General features: G+C 36.4%; 1 long non-coding RNA gene and 1 pseudogene across 2 annotated transcripts in view; one reads left to right on the top strand and one right to left on the bottom strand.

The window, feature by feature from the left end:
* LOC306651898 overlaps window positions 1-17,928 on the top strand; it is a 317,192-nt gene that overhangs the window by 253,752 nt on the left and 45,512 nt on the right. The window lies entirely within an intron of this gene.
* Window positions 4,960-5,512, bottom strand: LOC306651016 (large ribosomal subunit protein uL11-like; annotated as a pseudogene). Its single transcript has one exon. The product of its transcript is annotated as a large ribosomal subunit protein uL11-like (transcript).

Below are 17,928 nucleotides of genomic sequence, written 5' to 3'. Positions count from 1 at the left end.
CTTTCTCTCAGCAAAGGAAACTATCAGTAATGTGAAGAGAGAGCCTATAGAGTGGGAGAAAATCTTTGCCACTCATACTTCAGATAGAGCACTAATCTCCAGAATCTATAAAGAACTCAAAAAACTCTACACCAAGAATACAAATAATCCAATCAACAAATGGGCTAAGGAAATGAACAGACACTTCACAGAAGAAGATATACAAGCAATCAACAGATATATGAAAAAATGTTCAACATCTCTAGTAATAAGAGAAATGCAAATCAAAACTACCCTAAGATTCCATCTCACCCCAGTTAGACTGGTGAATATCAAGAACACAAGCAACAATAGGTGTTGGCGAGGATGTGGGGAGAAAGGTACATTCATACATTGCTGGTGGGGTTGCAAATGAGTGCAGCCACTCTGGAAAGCAGTGTGGAGATTCCTCAGAAAGCTTGGAATGGAACCACCATTTGACCCAGCTATCCCACTCCTTGGCCTATATCCAAAGGACTTAAAATCAGCATACTACAGAGATGCATCCACATCAATGTTCATTGCTGCTCAATTCACCATAGCCAGATTGTGGAACCAACCTAGATGCCCTTCAGTTGATGAATGGATAAAGAAACTGTGGCATATATATACAATGGAATATTTCTCCGCCATGAAGAATGATAAAATTATGGCATTCTCAGGCAAATGGATGAAATTGGAGAATATCATGCTAAGTGAGATAAGCCAATCTCAAAAAACCAAAGGAGAAATGATCTCGCTGATAAGTGGATGATGACATATAATGGGGGTTGGGAGGGGTTAGCGTTAGGGTTAGGGTTAGGGTTAAGGGGGGTGGTAAGAATGGAGGAAGGAAGGACTGTATAGAGGGAAAAGAGGGGTGGAAGGGGTGGGGGGAAGGGAAAAAATAACAGAATGAATCAAACAACATTGCCCTATGTAAATTTATGATTACACAAATGGTATGCCTTACTCCATGTACAAACAGAGAAACAACATGTACCCCATTTGTTTACAATAAAAAAAAGCAGTAAAAAAAAAGTTTATGAATGAGACCTGGGTACGGAGGTACATACTTGTAATCCCAGCAGCTCTGAGGCTGAGGCAGGAGGATCCCAAGTTCAAAGCCAGCGTCAGCAAAAGCGAGGTGGTAAGCAACTCGGTGAGACCCTGTCTCTAAATAAAATACAAAATAGGGCTGGGGATGTGGCTCAGTGGTTGAGTGGTTCTGAGTTCAATCTCCAGTACCCCCTCCCCCCAAAATTATTACAAATGCTTTGTTCTTTAACCCAGTCTTTCCACTTTTGGAGATGTATCCTATAGGTATACTTGTGCACGTCTGAAATGTTGTATGTGCTAGATTATTATTGTTGTTGTTTTTGTGGTGCTGGAGATTGACCCTAGGGCCTTGTGCATTCTAGGCAAGTGCTCTACCACTGAATCATGTCCCATATTATTGATTGCAGTATAGTCTATAATAAGATAAGAAATAATCTATAGGAGCTTGGTTAAATAAAAAATGATATGTCTGCTCAATGAGATTTTTTGCAACTTTATGAAATATGATGTCCTAATATGTCAGTTTCTCCAACATGTATATAAGTGAAAAAGGAACAAAACACTATGTTTAGTGCACTACATTTTGTATAAGAAGGGAATATAAGAATTTTTCATCTTTGTTTATATTTGTACAAAGAAACATTAGATACATAAGAAACTAAGAAAATAACTTTTTGGAGGAAATGGTGTCAATGAGCATACAGGTAGAAGCAAGACTTTTTAATGTATATTCTTCATACAGTTTCTTTTTTGAACTGTGTTACGTGACAATCAAAATACTCACCACTCACCCCAAACCAACAACTGTCTCCTTACTGTCAGTAGATATCGTGTGTGCGTGTGTGTGTGTGTACTAGGGGTTGAACCCAGGGGCACTCAACCACTGAGCCGCATCCCCAGCCCTTTTTTTGTATTTTATTTAGATACTGGGTCTCACTGATTTGCTTAGGATCTCACCAAGTTGCTGAGGCTGGCTTTGTACTTGTGATTCTCCTGCCTCAGCCTCCCGAGGCTCTGGGATCACAGGCATGCGCCACCATGTCTGGCAGTAGATACTATTTTTTAATGTTTAAAGTCATTTTAATAACAGCTTTAATTTATATAGCATTTTGACATTTAGCAAAACACATTTAAGTAAGTTATTAATTTGATCCTCTCCAGAACCTGCTGAGATAAAACCCAGAATAACCCAAAGTTTTATCAAGATTTTTCTTTCTCTTTCATTATGAAGATGTTTGCAAAATCAGATTACTGATATTAGGAAAGATTCAGACTGAAGACTTAAATTTAAAATACAGACATAGAGATGTCATAATTATTTTTAATGAACTGTTTTCTAATGTAGGTCTGATGGCCTACCAGTGTTGAATTAGGAAGAGTTGCCCCATAGATACTATTTTTAATTTTCAAAGAATGTTATATTAAGCAGAATCATACCATGTGTACTTACCTACTTTCATTCAACATAAGTACTTAGAGATTAATCTATTTTGTAGTATGTATCAATAGCTTATTCCTTTTTATTGTTGAGTAATATCCTATTCTCTGGGTGTACTGTACTATAGTTTATTTATCCACTCACTTATTGATGGACATTCAAACTGGTGTCAATTTTTGGCTATTACAAATAAAGCTGTTATGAACAAAAATGAATGAATGGATAAATAAAATCTGGAATCCCATAATGTAGTCCCCCAAAATATGGTTTCAGTCGAAAATTACTCATTAAACCAAGACACAGAAAAATTTCAACTTGAATGAGAAAAGAAAATCAATAGATACCAAAATTAATATACCACAAATGTTAGGGTTATTTTAAAGTAATCATCATAAGAATGCTTCAGTGAACAACTATGAACACTTGAAACAAAAGAAAAAAGAATTATTCAGGAAAAGCTAGAAAATCTCAGCAAAGAAAGAGAAATCTAAAGGACATGAGTGAAAATTTTACAACTGAAAATGCAATAATAGAATACAATACTCAGTGTGGATGGTCTCAACACCAAAATGGAGAGGACAGAAGAATTAATCAGAATAAGAGAGTCATAGAATAATAGAAATTTTCCAATCTGAAAAAAGAAACAAAAAAGCAGGAAATAGACTGATATCCCTACAAAGCAATATTCCTGTTGAATAGAGATGTAAAAATCCTTAACAAAACGTTGGCAAATAGAATTCAGCAGTATATAAAAAGAACTACACACAATGATGAAGTTGGGTTCAGGGATGAAAGTCTAATTCAACATTCAAAAATCAATTAATATAATCTATCACATCAATAGGCTAAAGAAGAAAAACCACATGATCATATCAATTGATGCAGAAAAGCTTTCTACAAAACTCAACCCATTCATGATAAAAACTTACAGCAAACAGGAAATAGGGGACAACTTCCCCAACTTGATAAAGAACATATGTAAAAAAGCTGCAGCTGACATCATACTTAATAGTGAAAGACAAAGTGTTCTCTCCCAGATTAGGAATAAGGCAAGGATGTCTGGTCTCACAACTTTATTCAATGTAAGACTGATAGACCTATCTAGGCCAATTATGCCAGAAAATAAAATATAAGCACAAGAATTAGAAAAGAAAAATACATTTTCTGTACTTGTAGTTGTTACGATGATCTGTGTATGAAGTCCCAAGGGACCTACACAACAATCCCTGGAAGTAATCAGTAAGTTCAGAAAGGCACAGAATACAAGAAAAACTTACAAAAAATCACTTTTATTTCTATATACTACCATTAAGATGTAGAAATTAAATTTTAACAATAAGTGACCAGAGACTGGGGATGAATGGTAGAGCACTCAGCTAGCATGGGCCAGGCCCTAGGTTTGACCTTCCAGCACTGCAAAAACAAAACAATAAGACCATTTGCAAACACTTAAAATTGAAATTCTTATGTGTAAGTTGGAACATGTACAGAACTTGGATACTTAAGAATATAAAATAATAATGAAAGAAGTCTTAGAAGATCTAAATTAATAGGCATAATATGTTCTCTCCAAATTGATACACTATTTTTCTCAATTTCTATTAAAATTATTTGATATAGAAATAGAAATGAGGGCTGGGGTTGTAGCTCAGTGGTAGAGTGCTTGCCTGGCATGTTTGAGGCCCTGGGTTCCATCCTCAGCACCACATAAAAATATATAAATAAAAAAGATCCACTGACAACTAAAAAATATTTTTAAAAAAGAAATAGAAGTGATTTTTCTAAAATTTTATGAAAAGGCAAAAACCAAGAATAGCTAAAACAATTTTCAAAAAGAATAAAGAGAAGGATCACTTTTCTTTCACAACTTATTATAAAGGTACAATGATCAAGACTGTGGCATCGACAGAGGAATAGACTCAGATCAATGGAAGAGAATAGGGAACCTACATATAATACCACACAGTTTTAGTCAATTGATTTTAAATAGAAATAATGAGTTATAATATGACTATTAATAATAAACTAATAATAATACAATTAAATAACCTAACACATTTTTAGATTTACTAAAAATTGAGGAAGACCTCCACGTGCTATTTTATCATGTCATATCAATGATACAAGCTATCATTTGGACAGCACTGTTAATGTTGATCTTGAACCTCGCTAAGGGAGTCTTTGCTAGGTTTCTCTACTGTAAGGTTACTCCTTCTCCCTTTCTATAGTGTACTCAGAAGCAGGTCACCATATGTAGCCCACATGTAAAGAGTGGGGAATCAGCCTCTACTCCATGAGGGTGGAATATCTGCATAAATTATTTGGAATGTTCTGCTTGGAATGCTTATTTCTTCTCTATCCATTCATTTGTTCATCTATTCATTGATTAATAGCAATATGGACTCATGGATAATTTGTTTTGGTTGTCAGATGATCCTTTATTAAAATATTTTCCCATGTACTTCTTAACTAGCTGGGTACTCCACTGCACCATTTATGATATCATAAGGGTGGCAGCCATCGACATTACAGCCCACAGACTGGGCAGTCCCAGTCTCCTTAATCTCCTTAATGGTTCCAGAAAGTTCTCTAACTAAAGATTGATGATGACCAATTGTCAGGCAATGTTGACAATTTCATTGGGTGAAAGTGATGTTTCCACTTTGTTTAATGTTTTTCTGTTTCTTTCTGTCTCTTGGTGGCTTCTTGAGGGCTTTTATGATCAGGGCAGAAGCAAAGGTATCACCTCAATCTGAGCCTGTCTGTTCTGAATGGTCAGTTTCACTGTAATCCTCATACTCTTCCAATCTCCAGTTGCTTTGGCAATGTCATCACCAACCTGTTTTGGAGACAGAACCAGGGGGCTGATCTTGGGGGCCAGGGCAGACGTGGTGCCGACCTCACCACTGGTGCATATCAGGTACATGACTTTGATCTCATTGGGGTTGAACTTGGGCAGCATGGCAGAGGTGGCTGGTGTAGGATGAACCCAGATTTGGGACGACTGAAGAGAGCTGCACCTTGACCTCCTCCGAGCCGAAATGTCATGGATAATTTTTAAACTTTGGGATATAATTTGATTCTACCTTATTTTGTTGCTCTGACTATTCTAACTTTGGCCATTGGATCTCTTTCACTTGTCTCCTCTATCCCTTTAACACATCCCCATCACTGTGCCCCACCCCTGTGGGCCGGCCCTCCCTCCCTCCCTCCTTCCTTCCTTCCTTCCTTCCTTCCTTCCTTCCTTCCTTCCTTCCTTCCTTCCTTCCTTCCTTCCTTCCTTCCTTCCTTCCTTCCTTCCCTCCTTCCCTCCTTCCTTCCTTCCTTCCTTCCCTCCTTCCTTCCTTCCTTCCTTCCCTCCTTCCTTCCTTCCCTCCTTCCCTCCTTCCTTCCTTCCTTCCTTCCCTCCTTCCCTCCTTCCCTCCTTCCTTCCCTCCTTCCCTCCTTCCTTCCCTCCTTCCTTCCTTCCTTCCTTCCTACCTGCCTTCCTTCCTTCCCTCCCTCCCTCTCAAGTAATTTCTTACATTCTGGCTCTGTGTTCATCTGGATATTTCCCTCACAATCCTAGAAGCAGTTATTTCTTCAAGAAGCCCTGGTTCCTTTATTGGAGAAGGGCATTAAAATCCAGCTCTGCATGCAGGGTTATGTTCTTTGTTGTTAGAGTGTCCTTGCTTCCAGGTCCTGATAAAGCTAGAAAATCCATGTTTATATACTAACATTTGTATATACACATATTCATAAATATTTCTATATGCAACTTGCTGCTTCTTGCTTCAGTTTTGCAGCCTAGCAACATCAAATCGCCCTAATCTCACCCTACCATTATCCTGCTGGTTGTCACCTCAGGGCCTTTGTTTATGCTGTTGCTCTGCTTTGCCACTCCAAGGAGCTTTTCCTATCATCTCTGTCCCGTTATGTCATCTTCATCTGTGCTTCCATGGCACATGTGCATTCCTTTTTTTATTAATTTTTAAATTTTTACGGACTGCATTTTGATTCATTGTACACAAGTGGGGTACAACTTTTCATTTCTATGGTTATGCACAATGTAGAGTCACACCATTCATGTAATCATACATGTACATAGGGTAATGATGTCTGTTTCATTCTACTTTCCTTTCCCCACCTCCTCCTGCCCCATTTTCCTCTACACCACCCAAAGTTCCTTCATTCTTTTCTTCCCCTACCCCTCATATTATCATCCACTTACCAGAGAAAACATTTGTCCTTTGGTATTTGGATACTGGCTTATCTCACTTAGCATGGTATTCTCCAATTCCATCCATTTACATGCAAATGCCATAATTTTATTCTTCTTTATGGCTGAATAGTATTCCAATGTGTATATATACCACAGTTTCTTTATCTGTTCATCTATTGAAGGGCATCTAGGTTGGTTCCACAATCTGGCTATTGTGAATTGAGCTGCCACGAACTTTGAAGTGGCTGCATCACTGTAGTATGCTGATTTTAAGTCCTTTGGGTATAGGCCAAGGAGTGGGATAGCTGGGTCAAATGGTGGTTCCATTCCAAGCTTTCTAAGGAATCTCCATCCTGCTTTCCATAGTGTGTGCACCAATTTGCAACCCCACCAGCACACGTTCACCATCTTTCACAAAGGAAAGTGAGCATACACTGTGCGAGTACAAATAGAATTTTGTTAATTTCTTCAAACAGGGATTTTATTTAATTGAATATAATAGTTACTAGGTTTATGAATTAATTGATTGGTTAATTGATTGATTTTTTTTTTTTTTTGGTACCAGGGATTGAACCCAAGGGTGCTTAACCACTGAACCACACCCCTTGCCCTTTTTAAATTTTATTTTGAGATAGGGTCTTACCAAGTTGCTTAGGACCTCGCTAAATTGCTGAGGCTGGCTTTGAACTTGCAATCCTCCTGCCTCAGCTTCCTCAGCCACCGGGATTATAGGCATGTGCCACCACACCTAGCTCACTTTGCAGGGGTGCCAGTACTGGGGATTGAATCCAGGGCTTCACACATGCTAGGCCAGTGCCCTATCACTGGGATACAACTCTAACCCTTAGTTACTAGAGTCAAATAACTGAGCTAAAGTGTTGTTTTGGCATTGCTTAACTGGAATTTAGTTGGAGAATCCTGACTTTTAATATAGGTAGAGGAAACGTGATATTAAATTAGTCATGAAGGAAAGGTGCTCCAGTTTCTCCGCACAGCCTATTCTGCTATACACCCAGCGAGCAAGCAGAAACACCCTGACCCCAGCAGTGAGCCCAGACATTACCCTCCCCTGTGCCAGGTCTTTGAAAGGCCTTTGCCTGAATGCTATGAAAAAGACCCTGCTCCCTTCCCACAGGCTCTGGGTTTGGCCCTGCATACAGAGTTCTACTTCACCTTTTTTTTTCTTCCATCTTCATGGAAACAGTTTGGTGTCTTTCTCTTAACTTTCAATCAGTCCTATAAAAATTCATTCCAATCAATGCAGCAATATTCTCTTCTCTGTCATTCTGAATGCTGACTAAGCAAAATAGGGGCTGCTTCCACCAGTCATTTTTGGTAGGAAGGATTCTGTCCTGAGCCCCCATCATCAAGGTGAACCTGCCCATGCAATTACCTGCGTTGATGACAAGCCTTGGCTGAGCTGGGCAGTAATCCTCTCTAGCCTGGCTGGCATAGATTTCCCCTCAAGTTGACTTGGCATAATTACATTTTTTCAAGCCATAACACATTGGAGCTATTTAAACTCTGGTGCTTATATAAACTGGATGAAATAAAATCCTATTAATATTGAGGACAGTATTTGAAAACCTGTTTTTTAAGAGAGTTTTATCTCTTGCTTTATTCATTACAATTAATTTAAATATAAAAGACCTCAGACATTCGGACAATACTAATGGATTTTGCTCCGACAGTTTTCAGCATAGACCTTCCTTTGTGAGAACTGGTGAACAGTAAATAGATCACTTTGTAGACATCACGAGTATCAATGAGCAGCAACTACTTTCTTCTTATTTTTAGTAGAACCAAACGAAAATTCTTCCCAAGAATTTACAGATTTGAAAGTTTTACACCAAAATCAGCAAAATTGCTCATTAGTTGTCAATGATTGGTGCTCATCAGCTCTGCCAAAGAAGGACCTAAAACAAGATAGGCATATCCACCACAGGATTTTGCCTTCAAAAATTGCATTCTGCTGGGCGTGGTGGCACACACCTGTGATCCCAGCAGCTCAGGAGGCTGAGGCAGGAAAAGGATGGCAAGTTCAAGGCCAGTCTCAGCAACTTAGGAGGCCCTCAGCAACTTATCGAGACCCTGTCTCAAAATAAAAAATAAAAAGAGCTGGGGATAACTGCTCCTGGATTCAATCCCCAGTACCAAGAAAAGGGGGAGGGTGGCTGGGAATGTGGTTCAGTGGCAAAGCACCCTTGGGTGCAAACCCTAGTACTAAAAAAAAATAATGCATTTTAACTCCTACTTGAATAATTCCACCTGAGGGACTTGTAACCTTGAAATAGATAAACAAAAACTTACTGATATATAGGGAGAGCTTAACAAATCCATTGTTCTATTGTTATATGGGAGATTTTAACAAAACTTTCTTTAAAATGGAAAGATCAGGAGAGGATCCAAAATAGCTCAGCATATTAAGAACCAGAAAATTTTCCTACACCCATGGAAAAATGATGAACAGATTCCAAATGCCAAGATGATGTGGTTGTTGAACTTATCTGACAAAGACATTAAAGTAGCTATAAAATGCTATAATAAGCCAGGCACAGTAGCAAATGGTTGTAATGCCAGCAGCTTGGGAGGCTAATGAAGGAGGATTGAAGTTTGAGACCAACCTCTGCAACTTAGGGTGATACTCCATCTCAAATTAATAATAAAAATGGCTGGGAATGTAGCTCAGTGGCAGAGTGCCCCTGGGTTCAATCCCGAGTGTGCCTGCCCCCACAAAAAAAGGTATAGCAAATAAAGGGTAAATATTTTTGAAGTAAGTGGAAAGACAAATTCATCAAAGAAATAAAAGATATAAAGAAGAAACAAACAAATTTTAGATCTGAACAATATAACTTAAATAAAAACTTACTGCATGGTTCCAAAAATAGAACAGAAATGACAAGAAAGAATCAGTGATTAAAAGTAGATAGGAATAATCCAATCTGAGCAAAAGAGAATATGTTTTTTAAAAATGAGCAGGGCCTTAGGAACTTGTGGAACAATGCCACGATTCTAGCATTTATATAATTGGATTTCCAGGAAAGGAGAAAGAATACAGGAAAGAAAATACTAAAGAAACAGTGACTGGGGCTAGGCTGTGGCTCAGTGGTAGAGCGCTCACCTAGCACATGTGAGGCCCTGGGTTTGATCCTCAGCACTACATAAAAATAAATAAAGGTATTGTGTCCACCTACAACTAAACAATAAATACTTAAAAAAAGAAACAGTAACTGAAAATTTTTCAAATTTGTTTAAAGATATAAATTTAGAATTATGGAAGTTCAGAGAACCTTTAGAACTATCCATAAAATTAAAATGATAAATTAGAATTTATTAAAAGTGTTGGTTATGAATAAGACATCGTTAAGAAAATAAAAAGTCTGATGCAGTGTTGCACATCTGTAATCCCAGCTACTTTGGAAGTGAAGGCCGGAAGGTCACAAGTCTGAGGCCAGCTTCAGCAGCTTAGTGAGACCCTGTTGCAAAATAAAAAGAGAGCTTGGGATGTAGCTCAGTAGTGTAGTGCCCTAGGGTTCAATCCCCAGTATCAAAATAAGAAGTAAAACTAAAAAGACAAACTACAGCTTAGAAAATATTTGCATGTTTTGTGTCCAATAAAGAAATTGTAGCCACAATACATAAAGAACTCTCAAAACTAAATAACAAAGAAGCAAACCAATTTAATAAAAAGGACAAAGGATTGGACCGAAGCTTCACAAAAGAAGATATATGTATGGCAAAATAAACACATGAAAATGTGCTAATCATCATTAGCCATTACAGAAATGTTAATTAAACTCACAGTGGAATGCTGTGACATATACATTAAAATACATGGTTTAAAATTTTAAAAAGATTGATCATACAAAGTATTAGAATGTAGAGGAACTAGGACTATCATACACTATCAGTGGAACAAGCACTTTGGAAAAAAGTTTCATGATCTTGAAAAGTTAAACGTGCCTATGTTGCTCTAGCTATTCCACTCCTAGAAAAGAAAACCTAAGTCCATACAAAGACTTGTACAAGAATGTTTATGGCAATTTTCTTCGTACTAGCTAAAATCTCAAAGCACCCAAATATCTATCAGCAGATGACTGAACAAATAGTTGTGTATGGTTAAAAAAATTGTGGAATATTACTCAGCAATAAAAAGGAGTGAATTGAATGAACTGTTGATATACACAACAGCATGGATTATTCTCAAAATAATTATGCTCAGTGCAAGATGGTAGACACAAAAGAGTACTTTCTTACTGTAAAATTCCATTTATATAAAAATCTTAAAAATGTAGTCTATGCAGAGAGATCAGCTGTTTCTTGGAAATGGGGGTGCAGAGGGTAGGGGACTGGAGGGTTGCCTAGAGGAATGAGAAAATTTTAGAGCATTATGAATGAATATGTTCACTATTTTAATTGAGATGATGGTTTCCGATGTATATGTATGTTGAGTTTTATCAAATTCCTTCCTTTAGAATGCGAGGTTTAGGAATGGGGACATAGCTCATTGTAGAGTGCTTGCCTAGCTTGCGCAAGGCCCTGGGTTCAACCACCAGCACTACAAAAAAAAATGTGGTTTACTGAATGTCAATTATACCTCAATAAAGCTGTTTTAAAAAAGAAAGAAAATAGAAAACCAAACCTCCTAAGACTAGGACCAAATCATGAAGGATTTTAAAGAATAACTTGTCTCCCTCTGTGGCATAATTAGTATAGTTGTCACTTGGAGATCTGTGTGTGTTACCAGTTTTATTGAGATATAATCCACATGCCATACAATTCAACCATTTACCGTATAGTAAACTTATTTAATATGCATAATTCAATGACTTAGTCTACATGTTGAGTTATGAGGTATATTTTTAATAACCCCTCCTCAATAGGCTATGTTTTTAATAATACACATGAATTAATTATAATCAGAAGGAAAACAGGGTAAATTTTCTTTTATAGTACATTTTATATGTATATTAACAAAAAAGTAAGGAATTTTTTTTTGTTGTTTTTTTTTGGTACTGGGGAGTAAGCCCAGGGGTGCTTAACCACTGAGCTACATCCTCAGCCCTTTTTATATTTTATTTAAAGACAGGGTCTCACTAAGTTGCTAAAGGCCACGCTCAGTTGCTGAGGCTAGCTTTGAACTCATGATCCACCTGCCTGAGCCTCCCAAGTTGCTGGGATTACAGGCCTATGCCACTGTGCCTGACAAAATAAGGAAATTTTAAGAAAATACACATGTGAGAGGTACAACTTAGGCCACTAGTAAATCATACAACTGATAAAAGATTTTATTTTGATTTTTAATGTAGTATTAAAATAATAAATTTCATGTTTAAAAAAATATTGTTCAAATTCAGGAAGATATTTTGTTTTCATATGTACTGAAAATTTATTATTCCCCCAAAATATTACTCCCTGAATTCAACACTTTGTTTCACTGCTTTGGACCTCAGTAAAAAGCAATTACATAGAATCACAGAATGGAAGTAGCTGCAGTTGTTGTTGGTCTTTGTAATCACTGTGCCATAATTTTTAATCTAGGGTCTACTTTTTATTCATTTTAGTCATTTTCTTTATTTACTCATTTGCAGTGCTGGGGATCCAACACAGGGCCTCATGCATGCTAGGCAAGTGCTTCAGTGCTGAAGTGCACCTCCAACCCACAGAGTCAACTTTTTAAAATGTAGGCATGTGCATATTAGATATTACCATGGGACCAAGTCTTTAAAAGAATTAACTTTCTTGTAGAATAAAGTGATTATTAAAGCACAAATGCTTTTAAAAATCAGCTAATTTGAACCTTGCATATATATTATTAAAACAATGTTAATCAGAGCATTTTTTCAATATTTAGACCAAAAGAGGATTTGGGGTGGAGGGGGCATTTGGAACTCTGGTTATTGTGTTAATAAAAATAAGATTGACTTTAATTGGGTTTTATTATTATTACATTTAAATTCTCTATGGACATTGTTTTCCTTTATTGACTGCAGATGGGCAGACCACACCCCCTGCCGCTGCTCCACCCCAAGTTTCTTAACAAGGAAGTAGTCTAATCAGTGTTGGGTTTGTGGGGTCCAAACTCAATTATTCTATCCTTGAGGACTGCTGCCAGTGACTCTTAATAGCGTGGCCTTTTTGGTCCTTCTGAGGCCCTTTAGTTGCTTACACCATATACTACAAATCAAACCCTCCTCCCATCTGGACTCTGGAAATCTTGACCTTGATGTTGCTCCCCACCCTAAATGCATGTAGAAATTTACCAAAGCCTTTTTTCTTCTTGTCCTTGGGACAAAATGTTGAGAAATTTGTCTTTCTCTTACTTCTCTCCCAGTCCTTATCCCCTAATGGCAAGCTGTCAGCCAGGTGGTCTGACCCCCAACCGTGAGGACCCACCTCTTCCCTTCCTTTCCTGCCCCCCACCACAGACACAAACACATCTCTGTTTTTGCTTCTTTTGGATTTTATTTCAGTGGCCAACCTGCATGATCCGTTGGCTTTAGACTTGGTCCCTATGTGACTGCCCATTTCTCCACAGTTACCTCTGAAGATGCTGCAGCTAACTCTAAGTCTCTGGCCCAGGCTCTGCATTTACTGGCTGCACAGGTTGTGACATGGAATGGTTGGATTCTCCAGTGTCTTTTGTTCCTGATCTGCTGGTTATTGTTTTGCATCTTATTCATCTTGTGGAAACAGATGAATATTGTTGGTCTTACTGCTCCCCTAGGCTTTCTTGAACAGGAAGGAGATGATGGAGATATTTTTCTGGGATTCCTTTGAAGGGTTTTTTTCACCTTGGCTGGTTTCTCCTGCATCTGTAAGAGCAAGAAAGTGAGTCCCAAGGGTACTGGTTTGGAGGAAGAGAAGGGGATTGTATAGGAAGGGGTGCTTTGTGACAGGGGGTGCAGGCTAAGAGGCGTTTGTGCTGGGCAAGGACAGGACAGAGGTCTTATGGGGATCTGTGGGGAAGAAGAGGAGGAATGTGGTTACAGCATCCTGACCTTGCCACTGTCCTTGTTCTTTAGTTGAGAGGGGATCTTCTTTTCCTTCTTCCCTGTGGTTTTTGGGTGTGGCTGCTCTGTGCTCGTGGTTGATTGTTCCATATTAGGCTTCTCTGATATGCAGGTTTCCTTAGCCATATTTAAGTCTCCCAGTGATCTACCCCTGGTCCCAAACCTTGTTATGTACACCCTCCCCTTGGTAATGAGGGGCTCCACCCTTCAGCTCTGTTTGGTCAGCAAGGAATTCCCCCAGCCAATGGTAGGCCTGGAGTGGCTAGGACATCACAAAGCACTGCTCCTGACTCCTCTGTGGGGTTGGGAGTGGGATGTTGGGGAGGCTGGGATGCTGTGCTTAGAAAAAGGGATGTTTACTCAACACTATTTAAAGACCCATTCTCAAATAACTTGCTACTTCCCTTTCTTTTCCCCATGTTCAGTTCTGGTGGGTCACACGGCAAAATGAAAGTGATTGCTCTAAGACATTCCACTTGGCCACCCCCATTCATTGGTTCATTCTGTTCTCTCCACCCTTTAGCATGACCCACCATTTTGTATGTCTTACCAAAAAAATCCCTGCAATGTGGCCCTATTTAATTCTTAGTACACATGTGAATCATACCATTTATGTGCAACAGATTCCTATTTTGGCCCTGTTTTGGGATGTTCCATGAACTATGACAGTTATTTTCACCTTTTTAAATGGTTGAGAAAAAAATTGAAAGGAGAGTATTTCATGATATGAAAATTATGTCAAATTGAAATTTTAGTGCTGTATAAGTGCAGTTGTACTAGAGTTAAAAGATTCACCCATTTGTTTTCTGTTTTCACACTATGACAGAATTGAGTAGTTGTGACACAGACTACATGACCTGAAACACATAAAATATTCACAATCTGTACATTTGCAGAAAGTTTGCCAAATCCTGCTCTATTCAGTTCCATTGACCTATTTGCCTATCCCTTTGCCAATACCACACTGCTTGTTTTAATTTTATAACATGTAAAATCGGGTAGTACATACCATCCAACTTTGCTCTTCTTTTGCAAGAACATTCTAGCTTTCTAAACCCCTTACATATGCATATATAAATTTTAGAATCAGTTTTTTTATTAATGTTAAAACCTGATATTATTTCATTGTGATGGTATTGCATTTATAAATCAATATAGGATGAATTGAAATCTTAATATCATGACTCAATCTATAAACATGTCTCCATTTACTTGGGTCTAATTTATCTCTTCATTGTTTTTAATGTTCAGTTTGTTTAAGATTAGAATTATTTCTCCATTAAGTGTTTGGTAGTATTAACCAGTGAAGCCATCCACTACTGAGACTTCCTTTGTAAGAAAGTTCTACATTTTAAATTAATTTTGGTATTTCACCATTCAAAAATTCTGGTGTGATAGTTTTGGTAAATTGTTTTTTGAAGAATTTTTGAATTTCATCTATACTATCTACTTTGTTGGTATGAAATTATACATAATATTCCATTCATATAATATATAATATATATAGCACATATATATATAGCATATATGTGATGCCACCTCTATAATTTCTGAAATTAGTAACTTGTGTTTTGTGTCTTTTTTCTTAATTAATTTTAGCTAGACTTTTATGAATTTTATTAATCTTTTGAAAAAATTGGGGCTTTCTTGATTTTTCTGTATTGCTTTGTCTTTTCATCTTTCATCGATTTATGGTCTTTATTATTTTGTTCCTACATAATATGGAATTAACTTGCTCTTAATTGTATAACTCTTTAAAGTGGAATCTTATTCACTTTAAACTTTGGTATTTTCTAATGTAAAAATAAAGCTATTAATTTCCCACTCAGAACTGCTTTAGCTGCATCTCACAAATTTGATAATTTTTTAATGTACTTTGATTTATCTTTTAATTTCAATTGTGATTTCTTTTTTAACCATGAACTATTTAGAAAATTGTTTCTAACTTTCTTGGGGGAAATATTGGGGGGTCTTCTAGGTACACTTTTGTTTTTGATTTCTAATTTAATTCTTTGTGGTCAGATAATATATTTTATGCTTTAAATATTTTAAAATATATTGAAACTTGTTTTATTGTCCAGAATTTGGTTTATCATGATCAAGGTCAAAATGGCTTGATAGTAATTTTCAAATATTATACATTCTTACTTATTTTTTAACTATCTGATTTATCAAATATTAGTAGACAATAATTGGGATCTCCAGCTATGATTTATAGATGTCTGTTTTTCTTTTTCTTTTGTAAAGTTTTGCTTAATTTATTTTGTTGCTGTGTTATTAACTTGAATATTTATTTGGGATTGTTTTATATTTTCATTGTATTAACTAACCTTTGAGCATTATGAAATGATTCATTCCTTATTTTGAAGTCTAATTTGATATTAGCATAGCCACAACAGCTTTATTGTATATCTTCTCCCATTCTTTCACTTTGAACCCAGCTGAGTTTTTGTATTTCAAGTGCACTTCTTATTAAGAACATATAATTGGATATTGATTTTTTTATCAAGTTCATCAACCTCTTTTGTTGGAGTGTTTAATGCATTTATATTTAATGAATTTATTGATATGGCTGTTTGAGTCTACCCTGTTTCTGTTTGTTCCCTGTTATTTGTTATATTATTTCTTCTTTTCTGTCTTCCTCTGGATTGAGTATTTTTTGTATTTCATCCAATTTTTCTATTGGCGTTTTAGTAACAGCTTATTATATTACCACTGATCAGTTGTACGGACTATACTATACATCTTTAAATTATTACATTATACACAGAAATAATGGTATGCTATTCATATAATAACATTACAATAATGCCATTACATATATAGCCCTCTTGTCCTCAGCACCATCATTTTTACATGGTTTACTTTTACTGAAAATATAACACCCACAATACATTGTTGTCATTTCATGCTTTTGGCACACAAATGCCTTTAAAAATTTTTAGTGAAAATTAGCATTTTATATTTACTACCTACTTAGCATTTCCGGTGCTTCTTATTTCTTACCTTAAGTCTGAATTTCCATTTGGTTGCAGCATGCTTCAGTCTTAGCATTCTCCTGGCAGCACATTTTCTCAGTTTTCACCTTTCTGAAAATCTTTTGTTTCGTCTATACTTTTGCAAGATACAGTTATCAGACAGGGATTTCTATGTTTTTAAAATTTCAGCAATTTACCAGTGATATTCTTTGGTTTTCAGGTCTCCATGATGTCTGATATGATGTCAGAAATTCTTATTGTTGTTTCTCTAATGTGTCTTTTTTCTCTGCTTTTAAGGTTTTTTTTTTTTTTTTTTCTTTTTTCACGTTGGTTTGTAGCGGTTTGTCTATAGTGGGCTTAGGTATAGTTTTCTTTTGAGATTTCACTAAGATTCCTAGATCTGTGGGCTGCTGATTTTGATCAAACTTCAGATCTTTTTTCTGACTTGTTCTCTTTGCTTCTTTTTCTGAGATTACAATTACATGTACCTTGGAGTATTTAATTTTAGATTATTTAATTTTGTATCATGACAATAGAGCTTCATTTTTTTTCAATATTTTTTTCTCTGACCTTCAGTTAGGATGATTTTCACTGACCTGTTTTCAAGTTCACTGATCTTTATTTTTGTTGTGTTCCAATCTGCTATTAATACCTTCCAACAAATTTTTAAATCAAAAACTGCATTTTTAGTTTGAGAACTTCTATTTGGTTATTTTTATAGCTTCTGAATCTCTCCTGAACTTCCCCATTTTTTCAATAATTATGTACATAATTTAATGTATACATATATTTTATCAAGGTAAGATTCACAGAATGCACAATTTCCTATTTTAAAGTGTACAATTAGTGATATTTAGTACATTCACAATGTTTTGCAACCATCTCCTCTATTTAGTACCAAAATATTTTCATCAATAAATGGAAACCTACTACACAGTCATTTCCTACTCCTTCCTCCCTGAGCACCAAGAAATCACTAATCTTACTTCTATCTCTATGGATTTGCTTATTCTAGGTATTTCATATAAACAGAATCATCTAATATATGATGTCCAGCTTCTTTCACTTAATATAATGTTTTCAAGGTGCATATATGTTATAGCATGTGTCAGGATTGTCTTCCTTTTTATGTCTGTATAGTGTTCTATTATATTAATATACCACATGTCATTTAACCATTCATGAGTTGATAGAAATTTGGGTTCTCTCCAGCTTTTGTTTATGATATATAGTGTTGTTATG

This window comes from Sciurus vulgaris (genome assembly GCF_902686455.1).
Source record: "Sciurus vulgaris genome assembly, chromosome: X".
Lineage (NCBI taxonomy): Eukaryota > Metazoa > Chordata > Mammalia > Rodentia > Sciuridae > Sciurus > Sciurus vulgaris.
Note: the sequence above shows the minus strand (reverse complement) of the source record. Positions and strands in the feature narration are given on the sequence as shown.